The following is a 16,029-nucleotide window of genomic DNA, read 5'->3' as shown; positions in this document are numbered from 1 at the left end:
ATACTGCCACAATACCCTCTCCTGGATGACTTTCCTCTTCTGGAGAGCCTTCACCAAAGGTCTGTATTGGCGTCCTTCAGCTTGGACCCAAAGATGCATCTTTCACAATAGGGCTCATTCCATTGGCTCGGACTATGATTTTCAGCCAGTTTACTCATCACCATTAATCACATCCTTAAACTTAAATCTTCCTCTCTGTCAATAAGAAGTAAAAAACTGGATTAGTAGCTCAAAGAGAGGTCTAACTGCTAATAAATATTCTTCATTTCATTATCTGTCAGAGGATAGAACTGATATATTGTGGTTGCCCATAAAATTACAACTACCCAATGCAGAAGCAGCAGCTTTAATGGAAGCCAGGTACCATTTAATGAGCAAGGAGGAAGAAATCATTTGAGTCTATTAGTGCCCAAAGGGCTTTATTCATTATAATACTGAAGAAAGGGAGGTAGAGGAGAAAGCCAAAGAAACACATAATGTTTAGAAGGAAGATGAAAATCAGCTGCCATCTTAGAACAGGGCCAAAGCATGAGCTGAGTGAAGTGTGAGTTGCAGATTATAATTCCTCATTTATCTTTGCTTTGCCTTTTTTTTTTTCTTTTTTGGTCTCATAGACTCATAGACTTCAAGGTCAGAAGGGACCATTATGGTCATCTAGTCTGACCTCCTGCACAATGCAGGCCACAGAATTTCACCCACCCACTCCTGTAACAAACTCCTAACCTATGTCTGAGTTACTGAAGTCCTCAAATCGTGGTTTAAAGACCTCAAGGTGCAGAGAATCCTCCAGCAAGTGACCCATGCCCCACGCTGCAGAGGAAGGCGAAAAACCTCCAGGGCCTCTGCCAATCTTCCGTGGAGGAAAATTCCTTCCTGACCCCAAATATAGCGATCGGTTAAACCCTGAGCATATGGGCAAGACTCACCAGCCAGCACCCAGGAAAGAATTCTCTGTTGTAACTCAGATCCCACCCCATCTAACATCCCATCACAGACCATTGGGCATATTTACCTGCTAATAATCAAAGATCACTTAATTGCCAAAGTTAGGCTATCCCAGCATACCATCCCCTCCAATGGTCATGCATTTATAATTGGGCATCAAACTTTCTTATAACTGGCTGCAAATTCTCTTGATGTGCCAGGATTTCCTTTCAGGCACCCTGACAACATTAGAGAGAGAAGATCAGACTGGATCTACAGGGTCATTAGCCATCACTGGAGGCATCATAAATAACCCCATCATGAAAATGAGGATTAGTAATGTTTTTTTTTCTCTTCTGAAACTTGCTGGATACAACACAGAGAGACGGATAGGCGGGAGCAGAGGGGGAACCCAATGAGAAGTCAAAGTAATTTAGGAGATGGATAGTGTATAGGAAGTGTCATTTTAAAAATACCACAACAGCATGAAAGCCAGTCTAGGATCTAAAATTCCATCATCCATCTGTCACTAATTAAAAAGAATGTCAAAGAACATATGGCCATGGAACCAAAGGGAGTTAAAAAAGAAATTCAAAGGAACTACATTAACTGTGCACCTAAACAACACTGTTTCCGGTAAGTGCTTGACAAATACTCCAAAAGAGGGGAAAATAACTTGAAAAGAAGACCACACAGATCTCTTCTGACAAGCTCCTTTTATGTTCCTTTCCAGGTGTAACTATATATCTTCACCTTTGGCATTGTCATTATTACTCACAGAGTAACCTAATCAGGTTTTTATCGGGCTCTTGTCAGCCACCCTTCTGTTGATAGAGGACTTTGGGACATTACATATAAATATTTAAGTAATGCATATTATCAATGTCCAAAATGTCCGGGGCCTGTAGCAGGAAACAAGGTGGATCACTGGCCTGCAGAGGGTGCTCCAGGCTGGAACCTGAGCTAATTCCTAAAGCGACCAGCAGGAGGTGCCGCAGGGGTGAGTCTGTTCATTTACACTTTATTTAAAATTAAATTAAAATGCAGATCTTAGCTTCTGAGTGATCAGTTGTTAACCAGCTGGAACCCCAGATCGGGAGCTGAGGTGCGTGGAGCTGGCGGCTGGTAGGGCTGGAGGCCTGGACCCTGTCTGGCAGGGGGGCTGTGTTGGAACTCCAATTGGAAGCCAGGTGAGTGGGGCTGTTGTGGGAACCCCAGCTGCCAAGGGGCCAGCAGCTGCAACCCCAGAGCAGCGACTGAGCGGCTCAGCCCGCACCAGCTCTGGGGTCTCAGCTGCTGGCTCCTGCCAGCCAGGGTCTCAGCCCATTGCCAGTCTGGGGTTGCTTCCCCCAGGCCAGCAGCGGGTACTGAGTGGGACCAGCGGTGGGACCCCAGCTCGCAAGGAGCCAGCAGCGGGAACCCTAGGGCGGCGGCAGGCTGAGTGGCTCAGCCCACCCTGCTGTGTGGTTTCGGCCACTGGCTGCTGCCAGCCGGGGTCTCAGCCCGCTGCCAGCCTGGGATTCCTTCACCCAGGCCTGCAGTGGACGCTAAGTAGGACCAGCAGTGGGACCCTGGCAGGCAAGGGGCCAGCAGCAGAAACCCCGGAGTGAGAGGACAAAGGAAGTCAGCCCATGGAATTGTGGGATTCCTTTGGCGAACTCCCAGGACCCAAATGTGAGGAGGCTGCATCTACACTGCAAAGCAGTAAGGCTTGAACCCTCAGTGTCAGTTTGATTTGGGCTGAAACCTTCCACCTTCATTAGGTCCTAGGAGGTCCAAGTCTGAATCTGAGAAATTTGTGTGTGGAAGGAAGCAGGGTTTGGGCTCAAGCCTGAATCGGAGCCTGGGCTTACAATGCAGTGTAGACATACCCATTGTGTTTTACAATAGCCAGACCTTGATCCTCCACTGAAATTTGAGGGAGTGGAGCCCTATTTTCTTCACAATAGATTCTCATGCATGCTTCAGTATATGGCAGTGTGTGAGCTGCTTGAAAGTTTTCTTATGCTTGAATCAAAAATGAAAATTTCCACCCCCCCCCCACATTTTCTGTTTCTTTTTAAAAAAAATAATACGGCTGTTTTCCATTATCCTTTCTCCCCTTCCCCACTTTTAGTGGAAAAATAGGCAAAATGAAAAAGGAGGTATGTGGTGGCAAACGGGAGAGGAGGGAATTAAAAACTAAACATTTGTAAACCAAAAATGTCCGGTAAGCATTTTTACAAAACATTTCAAAATCAGTTCTGGAACATTTAGAAATAAAACTTGTTTGCAATTTTAAAATATTTTCACATTTCTCCTCAGTATTTTGGCCACTTATTTACACACCCACGCTACAGACTCCAAATGGCTAAATGAGAGACATACAGGCTGGAAATGTAACTAGTGTCCTGATCAGTCCACAAATTGAACAATAGATCTCTGCAATGCAACTGAATAAGTAAAATTTTGTTCCAGAACATTAAGATTGAGCATCTGAAACTGGTTACATGAATAATAAATGTCTGTATACAACCACCTCACTCACACTGCCCACTACCCTCTAATATTAAATCCCCACCTCTTGGTTAAAAAGACCTAATTTTCCACCTGTCTAACACCCTGTTGATTTAAAAACCGAAACCAGACAGGTTCTGCTTGCCCTGAATCTTAAAGCCTACTTAATGAGGGTTATTATGGAGTGCAAAAAAGCGGCACAGTTCAAGACCACTACCCCTCTGCTATAAATACCCTCCCAGAAGTTCAGTCCTGAAGACAGATACCAAGTCTACTTACAGGCTACATAAACATTTTTTGGCAACCAAGCCTCAGGCTGAGCAACAACATATTTTTGCTAAAGAGCCACAGCTTTTGATTTTACTCTCTTTTGCTTATTCATTGGCAGTTGAGTTTAGCTGGCAACCTTTCAGTTAAGGGGGAGAAACCTGATCAATATGCATTGTCTGCTCGTATTGCCTGATCTTTTGATTATGCATTAATTAGACAGATTATATAAAAATCCAAGTTGACATTCTGAGGTTTGATTGGTTCTCTTCCCAAGATCTGGCCCAACATTATTAGAATTCCCATTTAATTGGGAACACCAGTGTGCATAGTTGCAATATTCACTTAGGAAGCAAAATTACAAACACTTAGCAATGTAGGTAGAGATAATACAGAATGAATTGAGCATCCTTATACTCACACTAGACCTTGCAGAACAACCTGAAGTGTTAGTCATTATCTTTCTCATCATCATCATTTTCCTCGTCATCACCAGTGGTCATCATCCGGCACCTCCCAAGAGCTATATCTCCCAAGGCACACAGGCTGGGATACAATTTTTATTATGTGTCACACTGATGCTACTATGCCTACTGCATATTCAGTAGGGGGTTTTCTCCTTTTCCTAATTTGTTGTTCCTCACCTTACTAGCCCTGGGCTTACCTTCTCCCAGAGGTTACTAGTGAATTTACCTCAAACTTATTAAAATAGTAATCAATTAGTTACCATGGCGCTCTTATGGTCAGACATCAGCTGATGTTCTTAATTTAAAATGTCCCAAGTTGATATAAACTAGCATCTTGTGGTTACCTGTCACCAGTGTAGTCATAAGAGGAATCTATCTTGTGATATCTTATGACCTAGGGTTACTCTTGGTTAGCTACTTCTGGGTAAAGCTTTTGCGACATTGTGCCTTGAGTAGTTTAGCTAAGCTAGTGTCTTACAGGCATTGAGGCCTGTAGGTTTATTGCATTACTGCCCTAACTTATACCTATACATCTATACTAGGCTATACTGGTGAAGTAACAAATCTATATGCTACAGACAACAGATGTTCGATGACTGGACAAAATAGACACAGAACCATGCAGCTTGGACTAGAACCAACCCTGGTCATTCAGCTTCAAAAAACATAGGCCTCTGCTAGCTCAGCTAAAGGAGACCAGCTCTTAGAAAATATGTTCCCTGTGAGGTAGTCATTAGAACATCCTTTTTATAGCTGGGAGGTAGTAGAAGAAAGTGGCTTTATAAATAGACAAGGGACTTTCTAAACAAGGGCAGTGGACACAGAGGGGAGAAGGAACAATTTTGCAGCTACATTATTTGCCTGATGGTATCGTTTAAGTGTTGTCCACATGCCCAGGTACCCTGTCAAGGGATTATAATAAATGAATAGAAACCAAGAGGCAGATCCTCCCCTGGAACTAATCAGCCTGGCCCCACTGAAATCAGTGGAGCCATGTTGATTTACACAAGCTGAGGATCTGGTTTGACACATCTGTAAGCCTCAATTCCCTTTTCATCCTTTGCTCGCCCTCTCACGAGTTTCACGTGAAGAGTTTTACATCCCCAAGCTGCCAGTTGTGTCTTCAATGCTTGGCTGTGAAATACAGTTCACCTGCTCACATACAAATGTTCCACAATAAGCATAACACAAAGTTAATTTCCAAATTTTCCCAATCACCATGGTAACTCACATTCACAGGAGCTGAACTGAAAAACAGACAAGATCACCCAGAATCCCATCTATAAAGCTAAAGCCCAGTTGTGTTCTAACATACAGGTGTCGCTGGTGTTATATGCTCTCAGGACTTAGCTCTGGAAATGTTATCCACATCACAGTAACCAGTATGACACCTGCTCCAGCCCAAGTCCCTTCACCTTCCTATGTTCTCCAGATCAGACATACGAGATCTGCCTGTTCATGAAATATCAGCAAGATTTATTAATGTTGAGTTACAATCTGACCTGGGATTATATGGGAAAAAAATGCCACCACCCCACCACACAATTTATGTGCTTGTGCAGGTCTAACGCCATCTCTTTATCCCCCCCCCCCCCAGAGCAAGTGAGCAAGCCAGGGTGGGGAATAGGAAAGGGTTGACATTGACTGTGTTTCCACACTGATCCGTGCAGGAAAACTGAACAGGTACATGACAGGGAGCAGAAGGTTAGTACTTTACTGCTGGTGAAGGACAGCTGCAAAATATTTCTCCCAGATAAAGATGGGGACAAAAAGGAAATTAGAGCTTTTCTTGGGGATCCGCTGTTCCTCCCTGGGGTTGCTCTTGAGGCACATAAGCAGCACATCCCCTTTACTACATACAGAGTGTGTCTATGGCAGCCCTTTGTGTTAATTAAAGGCTGATTCCCTCCTCTCCTTTGCCCTCCCCCAACTCACATTGAACAGGCTGGACTCTCTTCAGAAAAAAATATTGGAGGTGTCTGTACCAAACAAAGCCTGAGAATGCTTCACACATTCTTTCTGTGTGCCTGAAGGATGAATAAATACCCCAGACATTTGCAAAGATCTCTTTCTTTTCTGGCTTTTGCTCCCACAACTACAGTTTGCATACTTGGCCTCGTGGTGCATAACTTGCATCTCAGCTCATTAGCCTCTAAGTAGGGATCTGTTGCCTTCACCGCTGCCAAAATGGTACTCTCAAGATTTTTCTTTTCTGAAGCTCTGTGCAGCAGAGCAAAACAAAATGGTTGGTCAAATTCACTGCTATCTTTTTGATGGAGGAAGTCTCATTTGCTGAAAGGAACAATGGATGTGTATGTGGAAATAAATCGGATCTCATGTTGAGTTAATTGAGGCTATTATATAAACCTTCATGCTCTGTTTCTCCCAACTCCATATTCTGTAGGACACAAAACGTATGAAAATGTTATTGTTTGATTTCTTCTCCTTTTAGCAAGTCCATGTGGCGGGAGCTTCCCCGGGGTGTGAGGAAGGAGTAGGGAGGCTATGAAGGTGCCTACTTTCTCTCTTCCATTACTTCACATGGATACAGTACCACAGCCACTAGAGCAAGACTCCATGACAATCCCATAACAATCTCTGGATATTTGGAACCCTCAGGAGAGTTTTCTTTTTTCTGAGGGCTGGCTGGAAGTGCTTCATGTGCTATAGATATGCAGCTGTGCATCGCATTTGCATACAGTTCCTGGCATGTGAGGATTTAGGTGCAGCTTCTGCATTTAACCGAGAAGGTTTTCACACGACACATCAGGGTTCTTGTGCAACAGCTGATGGTGCATAAAAATTACCCCCTTAGCAGCTGTACTTACACCAGTGCTGGTTGTCTGCCCCCTTTGCATGAACTGAAAAGCTCTCAATTAAACACTAAAAAGTAGAAAATTAATATATACATAATCCTTTGGGGTGCAGCAGAGTTGCTACACAACTGACACACTATGTAGAGTAAACAGAACCCACTGATGAATGAGAATTATAGGTCCCATGCTGTGCCACTCCACACTGTATCTGAGTTGTAACAGCTAACATCTGTAGAAGCTTGGCTCCAGCTCACCGAGCTGCAGCTTATACTTTTAGCTCTAGACGTCCCTGGTTCAAACCCTGATGTGTTAGCCAAGAGGAAGACCATCACCTATAGAAATAGCTTTTTGATTCGTTTGTGAGCCATCAAGTAACACTAACTGTCTTCTACATATTAGAAGTTGTCAAAAACCTGCTAGAGCGGCAGTATGTGTGTAGTTAGATCTTGTATGTTGTCTATACTTACTATGCGATTACTTGGCTATTTGGTAACCCATTGTGCCCATGTGGTCTTGTCATACTAATTTTGTTTTGTAAAGAGCAAAAGATACAACACATACTAGACTCAACTCCCCTCCCCCCACTCCCCAAAAACCCCCAGGGAAATGAAAAGTTAAGGCAGGGAATATAATCACTTTTAAGAGGGGAGTGTTTTTTTTATTTCCTTGCATGAAGAATTTCTATTCAATCTGAATTTCTTTCATGGGTTAGGGAGAGCAGAGAAATACCCCAGGGATGGAGGGCAGGAAATACTACTCACTTAAGTGCTTTTCTTGCCAAAATTTATTATTTTTTCTTACATCTGACACCCATCAGGCAGAGCAGCAGATATCAGAGAACCTGAATCAGAACAGCATGCTAAGTGCTTCATATATCTCCCCCCCACACACACCCCTCCAACAGCTTCTTCACAGATGTGCTTTGTAACATCTCTCAAACCTAGCAGGGAGAAGGAAAGCAGAAAAGATGCTGCCTCCATATGCAACAGAAATTGTGATGAGGGAAAAATCTCAGTGCCATTAGTAGTTCCGTGTTTAAAGCAAAGAAAACAAGTTACAGAAGCACTCTGGCAAAGTGATAGGAAAAGAGTGGCTTGTTAGAGGAAAAACAAGGATGCTCTGAAGCAAACTGTCAGGAGGTATGCCGGCAACAAGGCAATGATTCCTGTACTTGTTAATAGACACTTGCAGCACTAGAGCTAAGCAGGGATGGTGTCTGCATTTATTTCAGCTGCTTGGGAAAGGCTTTTTGGAATCAGAATGAGCCAAACCCTAGTCCCATTGGACTCCTCTGCCACACTATTGCTGATTTCTGCCTATTGAATGTGATATGCAGAAGTCAAGACAATGAAACATGTGGCTAGCATTGTTATTTTTTATTTATTATTCATACGGCAGGCCTAGGATACCTAGTCATGGACTAGGACCCCATTGTGCTAGGTGCTGTACACATCGAGAAGAAAAAGATGGCCCCTGCCACAAGAACCTAGGGCTAACAAAGAGATTTGGGTGTTTTGCCAAATAATGAAATTCTACAGTCTGACATGAAATTTTTAAATATCAACACTAAACTGGATTGTTCTGGAATTTCCAGTTTACTGGGAATTTAAAAATAAAATCATTCCAAAACTTTTAAAATTTCCCTTCAACTGGAAATTCTGAGTTTCAGCCCACTCTGTGTATAACCATCAGCATATCTGAAAATGTACTCTCAGCCTATTACCCTCCCCTCCATCAAATGTCTTCTCAAGACCTACCTTGGGAGCTGGTCTACATGCAGGTACATGCACTGTGTTCATGGAACTCCCATCATGCATTGCAACAGTTCAGCAGGAGGGAAGACCGCAATGCATCATAAGAGGTGTAGTTCATCCAGGGAATCAGGCCCATACAGGAGAATGGGGGCATGAGGCACCCAGACTACATCTCCCATCAGGCATCATGGTGGTATTTCCAAATTAATATGTTTGGTTTTCAGGTGAAAGTTTTTGTTTTTTGATTATTTGCCAAAATATTGAAATTTTCCACAGTGGAAAACGAAAACATTTTCAGACCAGCTCTCCTCAGTCACAAACTTAGTCACACGTACAATAGAGGTTAATGTCATTAACTATGAAAAAATCTGGAGGTGAGGGAAGAACCTACAAAAGATCCCAAAGGATATTTTCCCCCATCTCCTCCCTGGGCAAAATTAATCTTATGACAGCAAAACTACACCAGTTTTGATTATTTGGAATGGAAACAGGTGTACACACAGGGGAAAAGCAGTGGCATGGACTCCCTCAATAATGGGCAGGGGCACAGAACTCCTCCGGCTCCGGGACTATGGCAGGGAGAGCAAGCTCCTCTGGCCATGGGGCCACAGCAGGAGCTGACAGTTCCCCTAACCCCAGGGCCACTGGAGAGGCACAGAACATGCCCCCACAAAAGCGGTCAAATTTAAATTCCCAGTCATGACACTGATTGGAAATAATGTGTACATGCTCTGCACTACTATAAATAGCTACACAAGAGTCAGAGCAATAGAACAATCAGGCCAGGTATCATGTATTGTTGTTCATCCAACAGGTATTCTACCTTAATTTTCACAAGTCACTAGTGATTTTGGGTGTCTCCATGTCTGACAGTTAGGATACTTTGAATGGGCCTGATTATTAAAGAGGGGATACTCAGCACTTTCTGAAAACCAGATCCCTTTAAGGTGTCTCACGCTGGGCTCCCCAAATCACTCTCTTTTCCCAAAATGATGAAATAATATGAGATGCATTTGAAAATTTGCTGTCAAATTCTACCTGAATGGAATTGCAAGTACCTAAGTGAGGGAAGAATTTAGCCTTTAATAAGAAAAACATTTTTTCCCCAGATCCCTGATAATTCAGGAACATTTTTCAAAAGATCTTAGTTCCTTTTCTGTTTTTTTGTTTTCCCCTCTTATCTTCTAATTTTGCCCAAAACATATCAGTTACCTAAAACTGTCATCCAAGCTGCCTTCTGAAGGCATTTTATTTTTTCTATTCCTTTTCTTTTCTTTCTGAAGTGATTCTAGTGCTTTTGAAAGCCGCTAGATTGACAGTCCTGGAGAACAAAGCCCTCTATTTAGCCACAGGAAAGGTTCCATATACTACAGGACATGGCAGTTCAAGACTTCTCCGATAGTGCTGCCAGCATGCATGACTGCTGTCTTGGGAGGGGACATTTCTAGGGGTCAGAGGATTGTGTGTGGGTGGGAGGGGCGGTAGGGGACACACCTCAGTAAGAGCCCAGGCTAACTGCCGTGAAGATCTACCCTTAGAACAAACTCTAACCCCTGAGTCCAGACCTGCAGCAGAGTGTTGTCAATGAGTTTGTTCATAGTGAAGGTAAATAACTCCATAGCTTATCTTCAGGTGCCTTTCTCATAATAAAAATGCTTGGCTGAGACCATTTACATTTGCTATCTATGGAGCAAGACATGTTTAAGGTCCCTGTAATGAGACGGAGTGGCCTCATTCTGGTAGAGAGGGGGTTAATTCACCATGCTGGGCTCAGCGAACCCCACCCCACCCCCCCTTGTAGGAAGTGCACGGGTGAGGCAAGAAGTATAGCTCAGTCAGGCCAGGCCAGGGAAGGAGTCACATGTCCTTCCCAGTTAGCTGAACCACCAGTGGAGCCTGCTCAGGATCCGCTGTGGCGGGTGATGAGTCCCCTGAGCTGGCCTGGAGAGAAGGCCAGCTGCTACTCTGGGAGACTGAGAAACCCAGGGAGGAAGCAGAAAGTGAGCCACTTGACAAGGGTACTGGGAATCAGGCCCCAGACACCAGTAGGAAGTAGCCCAGGTATATTAGACATTGGGCCTGTTGTGTTTCTAGAAGGCGAGGCAGTCACACCATATTTGCCCAACAACCTTGCGATGGGATCACTTGTCACTTTGAGAGCCCTGGGCTAGGACCCAATGGAGCATAGTGGGCCTGGGTGCCCCTATCCCCGGCCATGCACTCAAGGCTGGATGAGCGCTAAGCCTTAGCTCAGGAGGCCTGGTCCATGGGCTGTTTGCCTGCTCAGTCCTCACCCCAACTGCCTGAGCTACCAACTATTTATTTGCTCAACTTCTCTTCGGGAAGCCTGAGCTATCACTTTCTTGGATGCCAAGCCACAAGTTAGGATGCCGGATAGACCAATCCGTCGTGAGCACTGGTTCCCTGCCACCACAGAAGGCAGTGTCCTGGTCCTGAGAAGCAGAAAGCTTACAGTCTAAAACCTGTACTTTCTCCTCGGGCCCAGAGAAATCCAATATTTGATTATGTCACCACCCTATATGATGAGCTGTTGGCATTCTAGGTTCCACCAAGATCTTTAAAATAAGCCTACATGGTTTGGTATTGATTTTATATGAGGAAGTCACACAAGCTTCAACAGAAATGCTTTAGCTTATGTGAGCCCAAATGAGATGAAAATCTGGACACACAATAATCAAATTAGTTGACAGCCAAATATTAATTGGCATCATAACCCTGACAGTGACACTTTCTTTTGTTACCATTTTTGTTTTGTAACAAATGCCAAAAAGTTGATTTAACTTCCAATCCCACTAAAAGCTTCAAGCAAAAATGTCCTAGGTCACTTCTCAATGTTCAATGTGAGTTTTAAAGCCAGGATGAAAATGGAGTGCTGCTGTATTGTCAATATGAAATAAAGGATACTCAGCGACATCGCTCCACCTTATACTTTGATAAACCTTAAGCCTTAAGAGTGCATGTGGTCCCAGAGACATAGACAGAGTCATTGGGAAGATGTGCACTTCTTTATCCTATTTAAATAAAATAATTTGCTTCATAGATATATAAATCTATGGTACACCCACATCTTGAATACTGCGTACCGGTGTGGTCTCCTCATCTCAAAAAAAGATATACTGGCATTAGAAAAGTTTCAGAGAAGGGCAACTAAAATGATTAGGGGGTTGGAATGGGTCCTATATGAGGAGAAATTAAAGAAGCTAAGACTTTTCAGCTTGGAGAAGAGGAGAGTAAGGAGGATATGATAGAGGTATATAAATCATGAGTGATGTGGAGAAAGTGAATAAGGAAAAGTTATTTACTTGTTCTCATAATATAAGAACTAGGGGACCCCAAATGAAATTAATGGGCAGCAGGTTTAAAACAAATAAAAGGAAATTCTTCTTCACACAGCACACAGTCAACCTGTGGAACTCCTTGCCTGAGGAAGTTGTGAAGGCTGGGACTATAACAATGTTTAAAAGTGAACTAGATAAATTCATGGAGGTTAAGTCCATAATGACGATTAGCCAGGATGGGTAAGGAATGGTGTCTGTAGCCTTTGTTTGTCAGAGAGTGGAGATGGATGGCAGGAGAGAGATCATTTGATCATTACCTGTTAGGTTCACTGCCTCTGGGACACCTGGCATTGGTCACTGTCGGCAGACAGGATACTGATCTGGATGGATCTTTGGTCTGACCCAGTATGGCCATTCTTAATAGCAATTAACAACAAATCAACACTATCTATTTTATCCCATCATGCACTTCTCTCCAGTAATGGTAATTAGCAGTAATACATATGAAGTCTCATCCCCTAATTCTTCTCCGAGATTGATCAGATTTTTGCCAGGTTGAAGCATGCTTCTCTCCTGATTTAAAGTTGTAAAATGTTGTAGTACATTGATCTACCATTGGCTATTAGTGAATGAATCAGAGTGAATTCCCACTGCACATTGTGTGTGCACTTACTACAGGTCAGCATTTATACTTCATCCCTTCTAGAAAGGTCCACTTTCTTTCTGCATGTCTTTTTCTGACTACATGTTGTATTGACAATAAACCAAACAAGAGACTTGATGCTACCTGTTAATTACCTATCACTCAGGAACTACTGCCCAGCTATTAAATGATTCACCCATGGCACAGATACATTTTACAGGATCACTTTTCTTCATTTGGTATTCTGAAAAATAAATGCTAAGCTTTAGCCACAGAAATGGAAATTCTAAATTTGTGCTTAGGGCTACAAAGCTTAGATGCTCTATCATTAGAGTTAAATATGGCAGACAATTTTGTTGAAGCCAATTATCTTCCAGTGTTTCTACATGGAAATTAGTCAGAAAAAAGTTAATGTTTTGCCTAGGGAAGGAGAAGAGGGTCTGAGTCAACTTACTGAAAAAATTCCCAGCGACAGGAAAATGTGAAACCAGGTGCCTCTGGCTACTCAAATCATTATCTTCACTTACAAGGATACCAGAGGTAAATCCCAGCCCTAATGAATCAATGCGAGCTTTTCTATTGACTTCAGCGGAGCCAGGTTTTCACCCAAGCACTTCCAAAGGCCTGACATTTCCCATGGTTAGTAAAAAGATTTTGAAAAAGGAATGAGCATATAAATGCCCCAACAATGAAATAACAACGGCCCTAAATCTTCACCCAGCACTTGAATTAGCAAATATTTTAGAGACATAATGTTTTCCCTTCTGTGCCCCTCTTCCGAGGGCCGGGAGCAGAAAAACCGAAATACCATAAGGAACACTGTTCTTGGGATTTTCCAAGACAAGACATCTTCCACAAATGCCTGCGCTTGTGAGACTCCCAGAAAAAAAGTCCCTATACTGCAGACAGAGCCACATGACTAGAAGGACCTGGATCTCATTTCAGGATCAGGGTACAAGAGAAGAAGGTTTGGTTCCTTCTTAGAGAGTCACCCGAGTATTGTCCGGACATCTGAAGTGAAGCAAAGCTCTGAAATGTAAATGTTTGTCAAGCTCTCGTCAATTAAAGCTGAAGAGGACTCTTGGAGTGTAGGTCAAATGACTTGTAGATGATAGTAATTCTAAGACCGTGTGGAAGTGAAGCTTATTTAAGTGGGAATGTTTCTCTGTTTCCCTGTACAGTTATGCAAATTCACTTCTTTCCTGACCTTTAGCATGCCCTGCTTTTCTCCTCTGCGGTCAGTCTGGAGCCCTGTCTGATGATCATGACGTGGTTTTGTGACATGAACAACTGAGGATTATGATGTGACCAGGAAACCAATTTTATTTGATACTCCTGAGTATGGTTTTGAACTGAAGTCTCCAGCAACAAAAGGCTAATGCATTCAGGCCTCAGAAAAGGACTTCAGTGAAACCACTTATAGGCTTAAAGATAGGTTGTCAAGGTTTTTCCCCCCACTTTGTACTTGGGTCTTAAAACAAGGAGAAATTAACCATCCTCCTCTTTTTTCCCCCCCCCAGACTCTCCCCTCCGTGGGTTGCCCTGAGAGGCTACACAGATCTGAACTCCTTGGATCTTAAAACAAAGAGGAATTAACCCTCCCCCTTCTTTTTCCCCCACCAATCCCTGGTGAGTTTAGACTCAAGCCCTTGGATTCTAAAACAAGGAAACAAATCAATCAGGTTCTTAAAAAGAAAGCTTTTAATTAAATAAAGAAAAGATAAAAATTATCTCTGTAAAATCAGGATGGAAAATGCTTTACGGGGTACTCAGATTCATATAGACTAGAGGGACTCCCCCCCCTCCCCTTCCCTGAGATTCAAAGTTACAGCAAACAGAGGTAAAAATTCTTCCAGCAAAAGACACATTTACAAGTTAAGAAAACAAACATAAGACCAATCCACCTTGCCTAGCTATACTTACAATTTTGAAACATGAAAGACAGATTCAGAACGATTGGGAACACCTGGATGTAAGTCTGGTCCCTCTTAGCCCCAAGATCGAACAACAAATAAAACAAACAGCACAAACAAAGACTTCCCTCCACCAAGATTTGAAAGTATCTTGTTCCCCCCATTGGTCCTCTGGTCAGGTGTCAGTCAGGTTCACTGAGCTTCTTAACCCTTTACAGGTAAAAGAGACATTAACCCTTAACCATCTGTTTATGACATAGGTACATGCTTCAGTGTCTTCCTGAACAGGGCTTAAAGGAAGAAATATAGTGTCATGGTACAGGCACTGGACTGGGACTCAGGAGATTTGATTCTCGTTAGTGCCGCCACAGGCCCCCTATGTGACCATGAGGGACTCATTTAAACTCTCTTTACCACTGTGTCACATCTGTAAAATGGGGATCATAATATTTATTTTCCCTGAAACCTTTTGCCGGCCTTCTTGATTTAGATTGTACATACAGCGCTTAGTACAATGTAGCCATGATCTCAGCTGGGGCCACTAAGTGCTACTGTCATTTACAAAACAACGGAAAGAATAAAAACTGGACTACAAAATCAGGTATGGGAAACATCCTTGATGTGTATAGAATACACCAGATCACTATGTGGATTTTTTTTTTAAATGAATGATTGAAGATTGGTTTAGAAAAAGCGATGCTGCTTTTTATAAAGAGCTGTCAACTTCCTTGACTGCTCATAGGGTACCAGGGTAGCTGGTGATGCCTTTGCGGAGTCTGAGCTGTCAGTCAGACAGAGGCTGGGTGAAGGCACAGTCTCCTCAGGAATAGTTTAGATTATTACAATCATATGATGTGACCGTTTCCTTGCTAATGTTGCTGATATTGCAGTGACATGCATTATCATCCTAGCTGCCAACATGTCTCGAGAGACAGAGAAGGGGAAAAAACAAATAACACCCCCCCCCACACACACACACACACACATTTCTTGTCTGGAACTGGATGTTTTTCTTCTTGCTTTATTCCCAGCTGAATAAAGCAGGCAGTTTGGCTTTCATGATCAATTTCATCTTTGCTCATAGACACTTGCCCCATGGAATCAATGAGTAAATAATTAAGGCTCCGATTCTGTACTGGACAAGTTTCCCATTAGCTAAATTGTGCCTTTAGGCACAGCCCTGATCAACGGGAGTGGGCAAGCCACACCACACAAAGAGGAGCTCTAGGATAACTCTGTGCCCCAACGACACCCAGAATTGCTGCTCAAAAAAACATCTTTTTGGCTTAAGCTTGGTTGTTTTTAATGAATAATAAAAAAATTGTGTTTTTTTTTATTACTCTCTTTTTGGTTTTAGAGCCTAGAACTGGGCCAAAGTATTTTCATTGAAGAATGCAGATTCAGTAGCAACAAGACACTTTCAGAATCCAATTTTGCCCAATTGTTCACC

This window comes from Gopherus flavomarginatus, chromosome 2 (genome assembly GCF_025201925.1).
Source record: "Gopherus flavomarginatus isolate rGopFla2 chromosome 2, rGopFla2.mat.asm, whole genome shotgun sequence".
NCBI classification, from domain to species: domain Eukaryota; kingdom Metazoa; phylum Chordata; order Testudines; family Testudinidae; genus Gopherus; species Gopherus flavomarginatus.
Note: the sequence above shows the minus strand (reverse complement) of the source record.